The sequence below is a fragment of the Eutrigla gurnardus genome, assembly GCF_963514095.1.
Source record: "Eutrigla gurnardus genome assembly, chromosome: 1".
Taxonomy (NCBI): domain Eukaryota; kingdom Metazoa; phylum Chordata; class Actinopteri; order Perciformes; family Triglidae; genus Eutrigla; species Eutrigla gurnardus.
The window spans coordinates 18,321,205-18,334,666 of NC_139915.1; the positions used below are offsets into that span (position 1 = coordinate 18,321,205).

Here is a 13,462-nt window from a genome sequence, read left to right on the forward strand (position 1 = left end):
GACTTCTAAAGGATGAGGTGAACTTGACAGTAATAGCTTCCGACTGTGACAGATACATTGGTGGCTTTTCATGGTTTCTGAGCCGTGCTCCGGTGCACAAAGAAGCTGCATGTCAGCGCAACCAAACACCGGCGGTAAATAATGACAACAAGAGCAACTGCCACGCACATGAGCTCATCCTTTGACAAGCCCCGACCACCCTTCAGCAGAGTGGCAGGGAGCTTCAGAGTGGTGACACGGCTCTTCCAGTCATCTGTTACAATAGAGGCCCGACTCGTTTCGTCTGATCCCACTGACCGCTTTCAACTGCTGCCAGGGCCACAGGAAGCCAGTCATGCTCAGTGTGTAAGTGTGTGTGTGTCTGTGTGTGTCTGTGAGTGTGTGTGTGTGTGTGTGTGTGTGTGTGTGTGTCCAGCAGGGAAGGGATCTCTTGTCTCTCGATTTTCCGCCCTGATTGGAGTGAATGAGTGGCCATTCTTTTGCCCAGCTAAATTTCCCCATCGCTCATTCTCTGTGAGTTCACAGTGTGGAGGCAAACTGACACACTCTTAAAGGTGGAGACGTGACATCATCCCAGACTCGATGCTTTACATGCGAAGGATGCAAGCCGATGCAGACTATGAGGTCTTAAAAATGTTTTATGTCTGGTAAATTTAATGGTCCGTAGTCGTAACCAATACAAAGAGACAGGGATCTCATCCTCAGCATTTCTGCCTAATCAGTTGTAATGTATTTTTGATGCCAAAATGCAAGAGGCCAAGACACGGTTTTAATTAATTAGATTACACCTGAGCTTCTCAAAATGTCTACTGTGAAAAAAGGGTCTAAATGAACGGTAGATCAGGAAGTGGATGTGTTTGCCATGATGGCACCCATTGGTTTTGGTAATGACAAGAGTTTGTAAGACATTTTGGCCGTTGCCATCTTATTTCAGAAAATCAGAAGTGAGACGAGAGGGTGAATTACAACAGAATGCCGAATAAGACATTTTTAGGTGACTAACAAGGTAACAATTGACCAGACAATGCTGTGGTAGCAACCTGTCAATCACAAAGTTAGCAAACATTTTGGCTATGAAATAAGATACTGCTTGACACCTTTATCCAACCTTATTGTCAAAACAGAATAAAAAAGGGACCATGACAACACCAAAAAGCCAGCAAAGTGACAATCTTGTCATCATACTTTGTATGCTACTCTCGGGGGACATTCACCAGTGCCCTGGCCCTAATATCAACGTTACAAGCGGTCTGTCTGCTGTGGTTGGTAAATGCCGTTTCACTACACGACAGCTTGCCTCCACCGATCGCTGTACACCACAGGTTACCGGTAACGCAATTCATTTGAACAACCCTGTTAGTAGTAGGCAAGCATTAGCGGTGCCAATCAGTATACTAGCTGTTTTGTCCAAAATAGCAGAAAAATATAGCAGAACAACTGATAAATCGCCGTAAATACCAGCTCCTTTGAATTGCACCCCATGCAGTTTGGTTTTAGATCAAACCATTCAACAGAGACTGCGATATCCTTTCTAGAGAAAAGAATATCAGATCTAAGCTTTATAAGGGGGGAGTTGTTGCAGCTGCATTCTTAGATCTAAAGAAAGCCTTTGACACTGTGCATCACGGCGTCCTTCTCACTAAGCTTTCCTGGTACAATTTCTCCCCTAATACCAGATATATGAAGTCTTATCTTGAAGGTCGAACTCAGAGAGTAAGGGCAAATGGTGAGCTATCCTCTGTCCTTGGTTGTAGTTTTGGTGTCCCCCAAGGTTCTAAATGTTTGTACCGTGTTTCCTCAACGGTTTTGCCGTAGCGTTGTGTTTTATGTTTGTGTTGCAGGCGGCGTCCTGAATGTGTTGGAATGTTTTGTTTGTGTGTGCGCTGGGATGCTACGCTTGTGCTAATATAATAAAAGGTTGTCTGTGAATTCCGGTGTCAGTCCCGCTTGACTCAGCTGCGTTAGTGGTAGCGGGCAGCCGCACCGTTACAGGGACTTTATTTTGGAAAAATTGATGTATGGTAATCTATGGCATGTGAAATAAATGTTTATTTTTATATTGTTTTTTTATTTTTTTAAATGTTGTCATTGATTACACATATGATGTTTTTCAATTTAAAACATAATTGTGTATGTCTAGTACAGGAGTAAGATGGTAGGCGTGACTGAGCTTCTCTGTTGGGTTTACTCTTCAGACCCGGAGGTTGCTAAGTTGATGGTTATTCTGCTTTACTACATAGTGAAATTCTGTCATTGATATGAACAGGTTCAATCGTGAATAATGTAGAAAAAAATCTCACTAATAATGTTGTGTAAAGTAGTTGACAGGAAAAGGTTTTCAGTAGGATCAGCCTTCATAAAGCAACCTGTGTTTGAGTCATTTCAAATTCACTTATACATTTCGTCTAACAGGACGAGAACTTTTCTTTCAAATCATTGCCCTTCCTTTCAACTAAGCTGCCGCTTGCAGCAACCCGTATTAAATTACTGTATAAATCAGGGCATGCAGGGTCTTGATGGTGAATACTGCAGCGGGTGTGTTTGTGTGTGTGCAGAATAGAGTTTACACATTTTTACAGATTTCTTTCACTGTAACCAAGGATGGACTTGATATATGCCAGACTTTCACCTAATATCTCTTCCAATCCTTGTGAAAATGATGACTCAATCATCGCCTGGGGTAATGACTGTTTACACTCTTTTTTTTTTACGATCAATCTGTTCAGTGGGAGTGTTAACGCCCAGACTCGTATCCCTTGCCCCGGGTCGTTTGTTAAATTTTTTTTTTTCGTAAAGTACGAATACGATAATGAGCCTTTGCAAAGTCCTTGGCCGGAAACGTGGAACAGATATTATATGTGAAAGTTGTGCTGAAGGTGGAGGGCCAACACTGAGAGGTTACATGGACTGAGGGCACTCTGGCAAGCGCCGACATCCTCCCACACAGCAGCAGCAAGCATCAAACCATGCAACAGCTCAGAAAAACACATACACTGACACCACACAGGCAGATTAGTACACACATTACAATACAAACATACATGCAACACCAGATAATGCAGTTTCTACACTTAATCCTAAAAGCAATATTTAAACTGTTTTCACGGCTAATGATAATGAATATTCCAAAGGGATGCACGATGTTATCGGCAAGGTATCTGTATCGGCCGATATTGACGTTAAAATGTACTATTGGATATCAGATAATATGCTGATATATTAAACCGATATATAAAGACTGCTGCTTCATAGATTAAATCAGATTAAATGCCCGAGGGCGCGAGGATTGCGTGTGCAGCGCGACACGACATGTCACCTACGTCAATTTGCAGCAGAGCGAGGGAGAAGTTCAAAATGTCAGCGGTGTGGAAGTTTTTTAAGGTGTCAGAAACGGATAGCAAAGTTTGTATTTGCAATGATTGTTCAGCGTCGGTGATGCGAGGAGGAGCCAAGATGCATTCTTTTAACACCACAAACTTAATTGTCCATTTGAAGAACCGTCATCCGGAACGTTACAACGAGTTTGTGTCAACAAAGAAGGACATGGGGAAACAACAGGTAACCGGCGAGAGAAAAACTCAGCAGCTGCCTCTTCTCCAGTCCTTGGATGAAGCCAAGAATTACAACCACGACCACCCGAGGGCAAAAGCCATCACTCAGAAACTGATGGAGTGTATCACTCTGGACAACCAGCCGTTTTCATTCGTTGAGACATCGGATTCCGCAGAGTCTTGAACTACGTTGAGCCTCGCTACACAGTCCCCAGTCAGAGGTATTTTTCTGATGTAGCCTTACCGGAGTTGCAAGCGGTCATTTGCAACAACATTGGAAAGCTTATTTCCAATGTCGCTTCGGTGAGTTTTACCACAGACATTTGCCCTGTTTGTGGGTATTGTTATGATTGTCTCAGGGTGAGCATCATCTAAGCCTGTTTTAAGTAGGAGGTCTTACTTGCCATATTTATTTATTGTCATAACTTGTTTAAGTATTTTTCTTATTTTTATGTTAAGCTTTGTATTTTATGTCTGCATTTGCTGTTGGGCCAACACTAAGGGCCTGATTTACTAAGATCCCAGATAAGGGATAAGATAAGATAAGAACGTGGGAGAGAGTAGGTGCAAATGAAAGATGAAATTTGAAGCCATTGAATTGGAGGAGGCAAACAAACATATTCTTATACAAATCAAGAGGAGATGGCAAGATGTTAGAAGAACAGCAAAGGAAAAAATGGCTAATAATAATACCTCGGCAAATAAAACAGGTGGTGGACCGGCAGAGGACATCCCCCTGTCTTCAGTTGAGCAGCAGGTGCTGCTGACTTTCTCCGATGAACAGATTGTAGGTATTCAAGGATTTGACACCCTTGAGCCAGAAACGGCAGAGCAAGGTATGCCCATGATAGCACAAACACGCATTTCTTTTATTGGATACATTTAATTTATTTATTTTTACGCTCAGGCGGGACACTTGTGCCATCTTTACGCACACCAGGCAGCTGGTCAGTGCTGTATCTGGGCTGACGATAGCCATCAATGCCCTGGCAAAAGGGTTCGAGGATGGCATACAGGGATTCGGAAGGTCATGAAACACTGAGCAGCCGGGAGAGGGAGGGGAGATCGCAGGAGGAGATGGGACGCGCGTTACGCACTAGTGGATACCAGCGCAACCTGAGAAAAAGGAAAGAAAATAGATAATGGCAATTTCAACATTAATTTTGTTTAAATTTAGGCTGGGTTTTCGTTTTTTGGTGGCTGCTATTGTTTTGTTTGGTTAGAGATAGTTAGGCTATACTGCCTATGGGCCACAATATATTATATGTTATGGTTGATCAATGTGTTTTTCTCCTTGTTTAATTGTGTGAAAAATAAAACAAATGCACACCTCTCAAATGGTTTATGAAAAATGGCTTTGAATCAGATTGGCCCGTGTCTGCAATTCCGCAGCATTGAGTTGTCCCACATGTGGCCGGTGTGGATTCTCCTCCACGTCCAAGGCATCATGCTTGATATGTCTCTATTATTTTTTCTTCAGTCATTCCAAAAATGTTGACGTGAGCAGAAAAGACTTGTTCTCACCATCGCCTTTCGTTGTGTCTATGCCTCCTCCTTGCTACAACGGCCGCAGCCATGTGAGTGTAAAGCTGTGCCAGTTAATACATGACTTTCAAACGTGCTAAATAAAGATGCAAAATCAGCGAATGCAATTAGTTCCAGGTTTGGTAAATCACATTGCGTGCGCTAAATTAATATTTTTGCATCTACTCCTCCCAATATTTTGTGTGTTCTGGCAGAGACGCCCATATTTACATATTCATTAAGGGAAACACGCTTAATGGATGGCGCGTGCTATTTTGTCCGTTGGGGAGGGACGCAATCCTCGTTGCGTCCGGTTAGTAGATCAGCTTCAACATGTGTTTGCACACGTTTTTACACACGCAAACCTTAAGTAAATCAGGCCCTAAGAGTATAAATAATAATGTGTTAATTTCACTACAGAAGAGACTTGATGATCCCTGCAATTAGATGTGTGTGTGTGTGTGTGTGTGTGTGTGTGTGTGTGTGTGGGGGGGGGGCGTATATATGTATATATTGTATATACTGTATATATTGGTATTGGTTAAGGGCCAAATGAGTTGTAAAATATTGGCATATCAGACATTGGCAAAAAATCCAATATTGTGCATCCCTAATATTCCACTAATATTATTACATGCAGTCATGTGTTTTTACATTGCGTTTTGTCTGAACCGACCATCTTTCAATAGACAAGGTGGTTTAAGACTCATCAACCACATGAAATACAATTCTCAGATCATTCCCAGACAAATCAACAACCATCTACACTTGGACTCATCCATCCATCCATCCATCCATTTTCTACCGCTTTATCCTGGGGGGTGGGGGGGGACCGATCCCAGCTGTCATTGGGCGAAGGCAGGGTACATTCTGGCCAGGACGCCAGTGTAATATTCTCAGAGAATACGATTTCCGACCGGTCCCTGAAGTATACATGAATGTGATTGGTACAGGGACGTGTGTTTTTCTTTACTTCCTAGTTCTACTGCAGACAAGATGCAGACTGCTGTATGTTCCCGAAGTGGTGAATAAAAAAGTATAGTTAGCAGCACGTCGTGTGTTGGCTCAACTTATGTTCCACAAGACAGAACAAGACAGCCAGTCTATCACAGGGCTAACATAGAGAGACAAACAACCATTCACGCTCACATTCACACCTACGGGCAATTTAGAGTCATCAATTAACCTATCCCCATCCTGCATGCATGTCTTTGGACTGTGGGAGGAAGCCAGAGAACCCGGAGAGAACCCACGCTTACACGGGGAGGCCATGCAAACTCCACACAGAAGGAACCCGAACCCGACCCGGGACCCTCTTGCTGTGAGGCAACAGTGCTACCTACTACACCACTGTGCAGTCACTTGGACTCATGTTACCGTTAAACATGGTGGCAGGAGGAGTCAACGACACGCAGGAGACCCATGCAACACCAACTCACACCCATGGGACTAATTCACTCGATTGGCTGGGTGGGTCCACAGCTCACCTTCCCCCCAAGGTGAGAGGGCTGCGGGTCCAGGAGTCACAGGCCTGTCATGGTGTTAACGACCCCACAAGAGGTTAGAACTGGAGAAGCCTCTTGGATGAGAGGAGAAACGTCGACAAAAACTTAAAGCAAGTCCGATGAACGTAATGTTAGTTGTCTTTTTTTCCCTCTTCTCACCAGCATCATCTGGTCCATTTGAGGAGCTCCCTGCCACATCCTCATCATTCTTGGCGCCATTCTCTGCTGTGTTTGATAGGTCGATAGCCTCACATGTCTTTCATCACGTCAACGAGCTGCTTGGGAAAGTTACTTTGCAGCCCAGTTAGCATTATGATATTTATGCACATTAAAAAAACAATATCCAAGTCTTTCATAATGCTTGAAAGAAGGTGTGTTTCTCCATCTTTTCTTTTGGCCATGCAGCTCTGCTCCAGCTCTGCAAACTGTTGGCTGGTTGGTTAGTGTCCAACACACAGAGCTGAGACACAGTGTGACGTAAAAACGCAGATCAAGAATGACCAGTCTTCATCTTCATCTGAAAAAATGCTCCATTCAGAATAAGGTCTCATACACCACAACCGCTACACCACACCTGCAGGACTTTTTCACTTTTCACTAATATAATAACTTTTTTAATGATGTGTGTATTACAGTCAAATGTATATGACTACTTTTTTCTCATATGAGGCGGCATACTCCCTTTGATAAAAAAAATCCCCTCATCTGCCCCAAAGTGGCTGCATGGACATGTTTCTCTCTCTCTCTCACACAAACACACACACACACTGCTGTCAGTTGTTTAAAGACAATCACACAAAACAAAGGCAGTCACTTTCTGACAGTTCTAATCTTGGATTACAAATCAAAGAAGGTGCCGGAACTTGAACAGAAAAAAAAAAAAACCACAATGTGACTCTTCTTTGTGCTCTGACTGGCAAGAAAACTAAAAGAAAAGGAGTGGGAGGAGTAACTTGGTCTCCTACATGATTACGTTCCCATACAACTCAACTGCACTCTGGATTACATTTCTTTGGAAAAAAAAATTTCGGGACCAAATGGTCACAGTGTGGAACATGTGGTGAACGAACACAACTACATAGTTATGTTTAGGCAACTAAACTACTTGTTTCGCACAGGAAACTAACATCAGTCTCCTGGGTGGATGTCCTGTGTTTCTTGACCCGTCCTCCACCCAGACCTCCTCCCTATGTGCACTTCTGCAGACTTGTTTGAAATGTGTATATGTGAGAGCAAACATAATTCACGACAAAAGGTTTCCCTCAGGAGAGCAGGCTGGGAAGGCGTGGTGGGTCATAGAGGAACTAAACACATAGCTTGACCCAGATGTTTGCCATTGCTATGACAACAAGTGAAAGCTACCGCTAGCTTAGCCAAACCACCCGATCAATAAACACCCATAAGATGACAAAATGGCCCATATAAAATTAACCAACAATAACCATCAACAGCCATCACCCTAAGGACTTTAGCAAAGCGTTGTCACGCGTTGGGACGGATTAATTAGAAAGATAAAAGCGACATTCATGGGAAGTTAGCTAGCATAAATGCCGGTTGTTAGCATCGTAATTAAGTAGCAAATTTGACACTTTAAACTAGCAAATTTGCACTTTTTTTCTCAAAATATTGCCCACCTCTCTGGGCTCCTTTTTTCCTTTTTTTTCCTACAGTGGCCCTAATACGCTGTCGTAATTCATTAAAATTAAATTGTATTTTATTATTTTATTTTAAAAGAATGGTTTATGCTGTTGAAGTCTAATCCGCTCCAAAAATATCAGTGGACTATTTTGAGGAAGCAGATTCACCCAATCTGTCAGACTGCGAGAGTATGCTCTGTTATGATAATCTTTCACTGAGTGATCCATGCAGCGAGTCCTCCTCTCTTCCGGTCTGGTCTGTGAATCCGCGAGTGATCCGTGTTTGTAAGTCTGCAGCTCTTCCGACTGACGACGGAGTGATACACAGTAACAAACCCTCTGCTGCTTTGAGCTACGGCTGAAGTTTAACTCAGTGGAAGTCATTGAACCACCTTCTCTTGTCCATGTAAACTTCTAGCAGCCACTTGCTTGGGTAAAATGATGGACTAGGTAATGTTAAAATGTGATTTTACAGGTTTTAAGAGAGTAGTGAGTCACGCAATCAAACGTTTCAATTATATTTTGACTGGCGTCAGTAGCAAGTGAACCGGGTGAATGTTGACAGCAGACTTGACTCACCCGGATCAGTTAAAGAATCCGGGTGATACAAGTGGGTGAGCAAATCTTCTCCTATCTCTACTGGGAAGAGATGCATTCAATTGTTTTGCAAAAAGTGTTGCACTTCCCTGACTCTGAGTTTCCAAGCAAAGAACAAAATAAGAAGCGATCAAATTCAATAGCCAAGATTATTGTTCCCATATGATATTATTACCTGAGCTCATCTTTACCAGCCCTCGTTATGAGTTCCAATTGGAGCTCATTTGAGGATGTGATTAGATTCCTTAAGCTGCTGCCCCCGCGACCCGACACCGGATAAGCTGTTGAAGATGAGATGAGATTCCTGATAGTAGATAATACTTATTCTCAGCATGTTGCATGGGGGTCTGTGTATATTTTCCAGACCCCCCAGGTTGAGCACTGGATTGTGTGATGAGGATGCGTAATGCTCAAAGTCGAAGTTGCAGGTCATGTCATGCCCAGTGAGGAGAACACACCTTCACACTTTACAGCCCTGTAGCCTAATGACGTTCTAAACTGCATTCTCAATTACACTTTGAGGGAAATTTAGTTCCTCCTGGATTACAGTGATTCACCTTGAAAAACGAAACAAAATAAAACAAAAACACAACAAAAAAACTTGGTTTAGTGTAATTAAACATCATTGGTTGGCTTAAAATAAGCAGGTATGCTATGTTATTAAAACTAAGGATGGGAATTATGAATAAAATGATATTGTGAATTATTGTCAAAGGAATCATATTTTGTCATGGATTGGCTTTGTTGACGTATCATTAGTGATGTCCAAATGAAGCTTCGTGAAGAATTTTCTTTATTTTCTGAGCCCAATAGATGGCGCTCTCTGTTCAACAAAGGGTTGAAAGCAATGGAAATATATCAGCCTTCAACCCTTTGTTGAACAGAGAGTGTCTTTTCAAAATATACTTGTCTTCACAGGAAGTTATGTTTTAGGCAATAAAAGCATATAGTTAGGTTTAAAAAAAAGAGCCTGGTTGACGTTAACTTGACTCACATAGCAAATTAATCTAGCAACTCATGTAAGTCACGTGAATAACGACCCCATTTTATTTTTCAGTTTCAGACAGATCGACTTTGTTAGCTGAAAATGCAACTTTGCTGGAAGATTTACTCATATTTAGCTGGCTAGCTAATTGAGCTAAGCGTAATCCATAAATTATTAACTTGCCATCACTTCTCCAGCTGATTTTTTTTTTTTAATGGAAACCCTGTAAAAAATGGTCAATATGGTCTTAAATATGTACTTGATAGTTATGTGACATGCTAAAAAACTACGACTAAACTTCTTGTGTCTTTGGTTCATTATGATATATTTTGTAAGGAATAAAATTAAGTTTGAATTAAGTTTGAACTACTTGTTTAAATCTATGTGAAACTCACTCACTAAAAGAGAAAATTATAATCTGAGAAGTAACTAAAGTGGAATAAAAAGTACATTTGCCTCTGAAAGTGTAGTAAAGTATAAAGTAGCATTAACTCAAAAGAAAATAATGCCACTTGCATGATTGTTTTATTCATGTTTCATGTATCTATTTTTGTTTCTAAACATATGTCTATGTTGATGAACCTATTAACATTTTCTTTGCTATATAGATGAGACATCATACAATATTCCAACTATGAACTCGTGCAGGCTGTCTGTATTTGTTGCTATCTATCTCCATCGTGTGGCCTACTTTGGTACTGCGTTATGTCTCAGGCATTTTGATCATCTGGATGCAAGTACAGTGAAAATACATTTTAAATCCATGAGTGCCTTGGTCACAGAAATAAGCCAATTCTAAAAGCCTCTTGAAAATGAAGTTCAGAGCTGAAGACTGAGATCTGTCTGGGATCAAGGATTATTTTGTATGAGAGAATGATAAAAGTCAGCAGATTTTCTCTCGAAAAATATCTCAAACCTCGTCATGTGCATACAAACTCTCATCAAACAAGGCTGATGTATTTCATATGATTTTATTGTGCAGCCCCCTTTTTTAACTTATTTTTGTATTCTAATTTTGCTCCCACTGTCTCTTTTTTGCTTTCTCCACGAGGATCAGTACAATGTTATACATGCTCTTGACATATCACAAATTAGTTCCCTCCTGTGTGGGTCTGGATGGTGGACAAGTCAAATAACAGGGTTTCCACCAGGTGACTACTATTGTTGTACATGTCCTGTTCCAGACAAATAATTTAGTTTCAATCTTTTGATCATTTTAATCCAAACCATGATGTTTTTTTTTTTTACTAAACCTATTTTTTCCTTAATGTTTTACGCACATTCACGGGATATGAAGCCAGACCAGAACCGTGAATGTCGAATCATCGAGAAAATGGCAGAAAAGACCAGAGCAAAAATTATTGATGGAACTGTATGAGGAGTACAAACCCATCATAACCAAAAAAGGGAATACTGTAGTGATAAATAAAAATCGCGAGGCTGCTTGGGCAAGAATTGCCGAGCGATTTAATACGGAAGTACCGTTAAGAGTAACATGTTCTAATATAACACTGACTACATTTTCTCTAATGTGACGATAGTGTAGAGGTAACGTGCCGGCTGTACATGCGGCCGCCCACGGTTCAATTCCCGCCCATAGTCGTCTCTTTTTCTTTCTTTGGCCGGAACTCTCTCTCTCTCTCTCTTTCTCTTTCTCTCTCTTTCTCTCTTTTTTTTTAGATAGGCCTAGTAAATGCATCTACATTGACCAACTCATTTATCGCAACAATTTAATGAATACATTCAATGAACCTATTAATGAACTCACCTGAAAGGAATTTATGTGGCTGAAAATTGCATGCAGCAATGCCTTTGTCATTGGGATCTATAACTTATATCTATCATGTTTTTGCAAGTTATATTTGGGTTCTGGGGAAATTGTATGACATATTTATCATAGTTAAAGTAAAATGTTGGTCTAATTCTCTGATCTAAAGACAATTATGCAATCAAAAAAAAATTATTTGTAAGACGTCCTGGCCGGGATGTGAACACGGACTGCCTGCACCTGGGGGCAGGTGCATCACCACTCACCCAACTGGGAGACTAGCAACTTAAGAAATAGATATGTATTTAGATAGTCGGTGTTCAGGAAATAAACGATTTATTCATATTTTTTAATTGCAAGCATGTATTCTTAGACACTTGATGCAAATATAGTTTGTACTTCATATATGTAATTTTTGGTCTTTCACGTGATGAAATCACGAGGACTAGGCTTGGCGGAACCTTCTGCTGGTACAGTTGTTTCCGACAGACGGACTTCTCTGAAACCCCCGCTAAAGTAAGCCTGATGTTTAGCCTGCCCCGGAGCAGGCTAGTTTGGTCGGATAAATTCCCATGGTTACTTAGCGGAGAGTCCCTCAAGTCACGTTGATGGAACGCAACTCTCGCTAAAGGTAGCGAGGCTTATCGGAATTAGCCCGGCTTTGCGCTTAGCGAGTTTGATGGAATACCCCTCAAGTCCTTGTTGTTTGTGCTGTCTTGACTCCCCCACCCTCTCGTGTTGATTACCCTACCTGCCCTAATGTGTTTCACCTGTCCCTCATTAGCTCCCTCCCTCCCTGTGTATATAGTCTGTATGGGTGCAGTCGAATAGTCAAAAAATAAGGTCCTAACTCCTATTCCTAACTCCTATTCCTTGACCTCTGGTGAAAACGTGACAGGGTTAAGGAAAGGCGATAGGAGAACTCAAAAGGATTTAGGAAAAGGACTTTCACTAAGCTACGTCATTATAACGCGGCCGCTGATGATTGACAGCTGATGATCGGCACGGGCCATTGACGTGCGTCTGCGCTGGAGAAACTACAATAATGGACTACAAAAAACGCGTCGTCCACTTCTCCACATTTTGTTGGTTTTATCAACAGCTGGTTCACTGACCGGCTTCAGGTCCAGCAGCTCCTCCTTCCTGTTTGACCGTTTGCTGTATTTACATTTCATTTGTGGTTTTAGTTTTGTTTTTGTCAAGTTTGTAACATGATTGAAATAAATACAAAAAATACCATTCAATTAGTATCACTGTCCACACACTTTTATCATCACTATTCCAATTACTATCTGCATGATGCAAGTAATTGTTAAATAGGAATATCGCTTGTTTTCATGAACAGCCGAGGTGTGCGGCACTTTAAATGTTGCTCTCGCAAAGAATTGTGGGTCGGCGTAATCTCCTTTCCTTTCGTATAGGAAGGTCCGTTGCATCGTATGCTAAAGGAGCTCTGAAAGGAAGCATTGGAGCTCCTTTCCTTTGCATTTAGAGAATTCGAACAGCTCTTATCATGGCGGCCACTTGTTTACTTCCGGGTCACTTCTTCAGTTAGGAACCTTCCTAAGCAAAATAGACTATTCGACTGCACCCTACGTTTCCTCTTCATCTTTGTCGGATCATTATGTTTGTTGGTTACCTTGTGCACTGCTCTTCCTGTGGATTTACTCGTGTACCCGTGTCCAGTCAGATCAGAATCAAAATTCTCATAACTATTAGTTCAACCTCCACAACATTTAGTCATTTGTAGTGATGTCCAAATGAAGCTTCGTGAAGCATTTTCTTTATTTTCTGAGCCCAATAGATGGCGCTCTCTGTTCAACAATGGGTTGAAGGCCGATATATTTCTATTGCTTTCAACCCTTTGTTGAACAGAGAGCGCCATCTATTGGGCT

The 13,462-nt window shown here is 41.5% G+C and overlaps 1 protein-coding gene across 1 annotated transcript in view; it reads left to right on the forward strand.

Annotated features, from left to right (window-relative positions):
• The first annotated feature begins 345 nt into the window (after window positions 1-345).
• Window positions 346-13,462, forward strand: part of bnc1 (basonuclin zinc finger protein 1) — a 203,913-nt gene continuing 190,796 nt past the window's right edge. The window contains exon 1 of the mRNA XM_084006690.1: window positions 346-393. The gene's annotated coding sequence lies outside the window, so the exon portion shown is untranslated. The remainder of the gene's footprint in view (window positions 394-13,462) is intronic.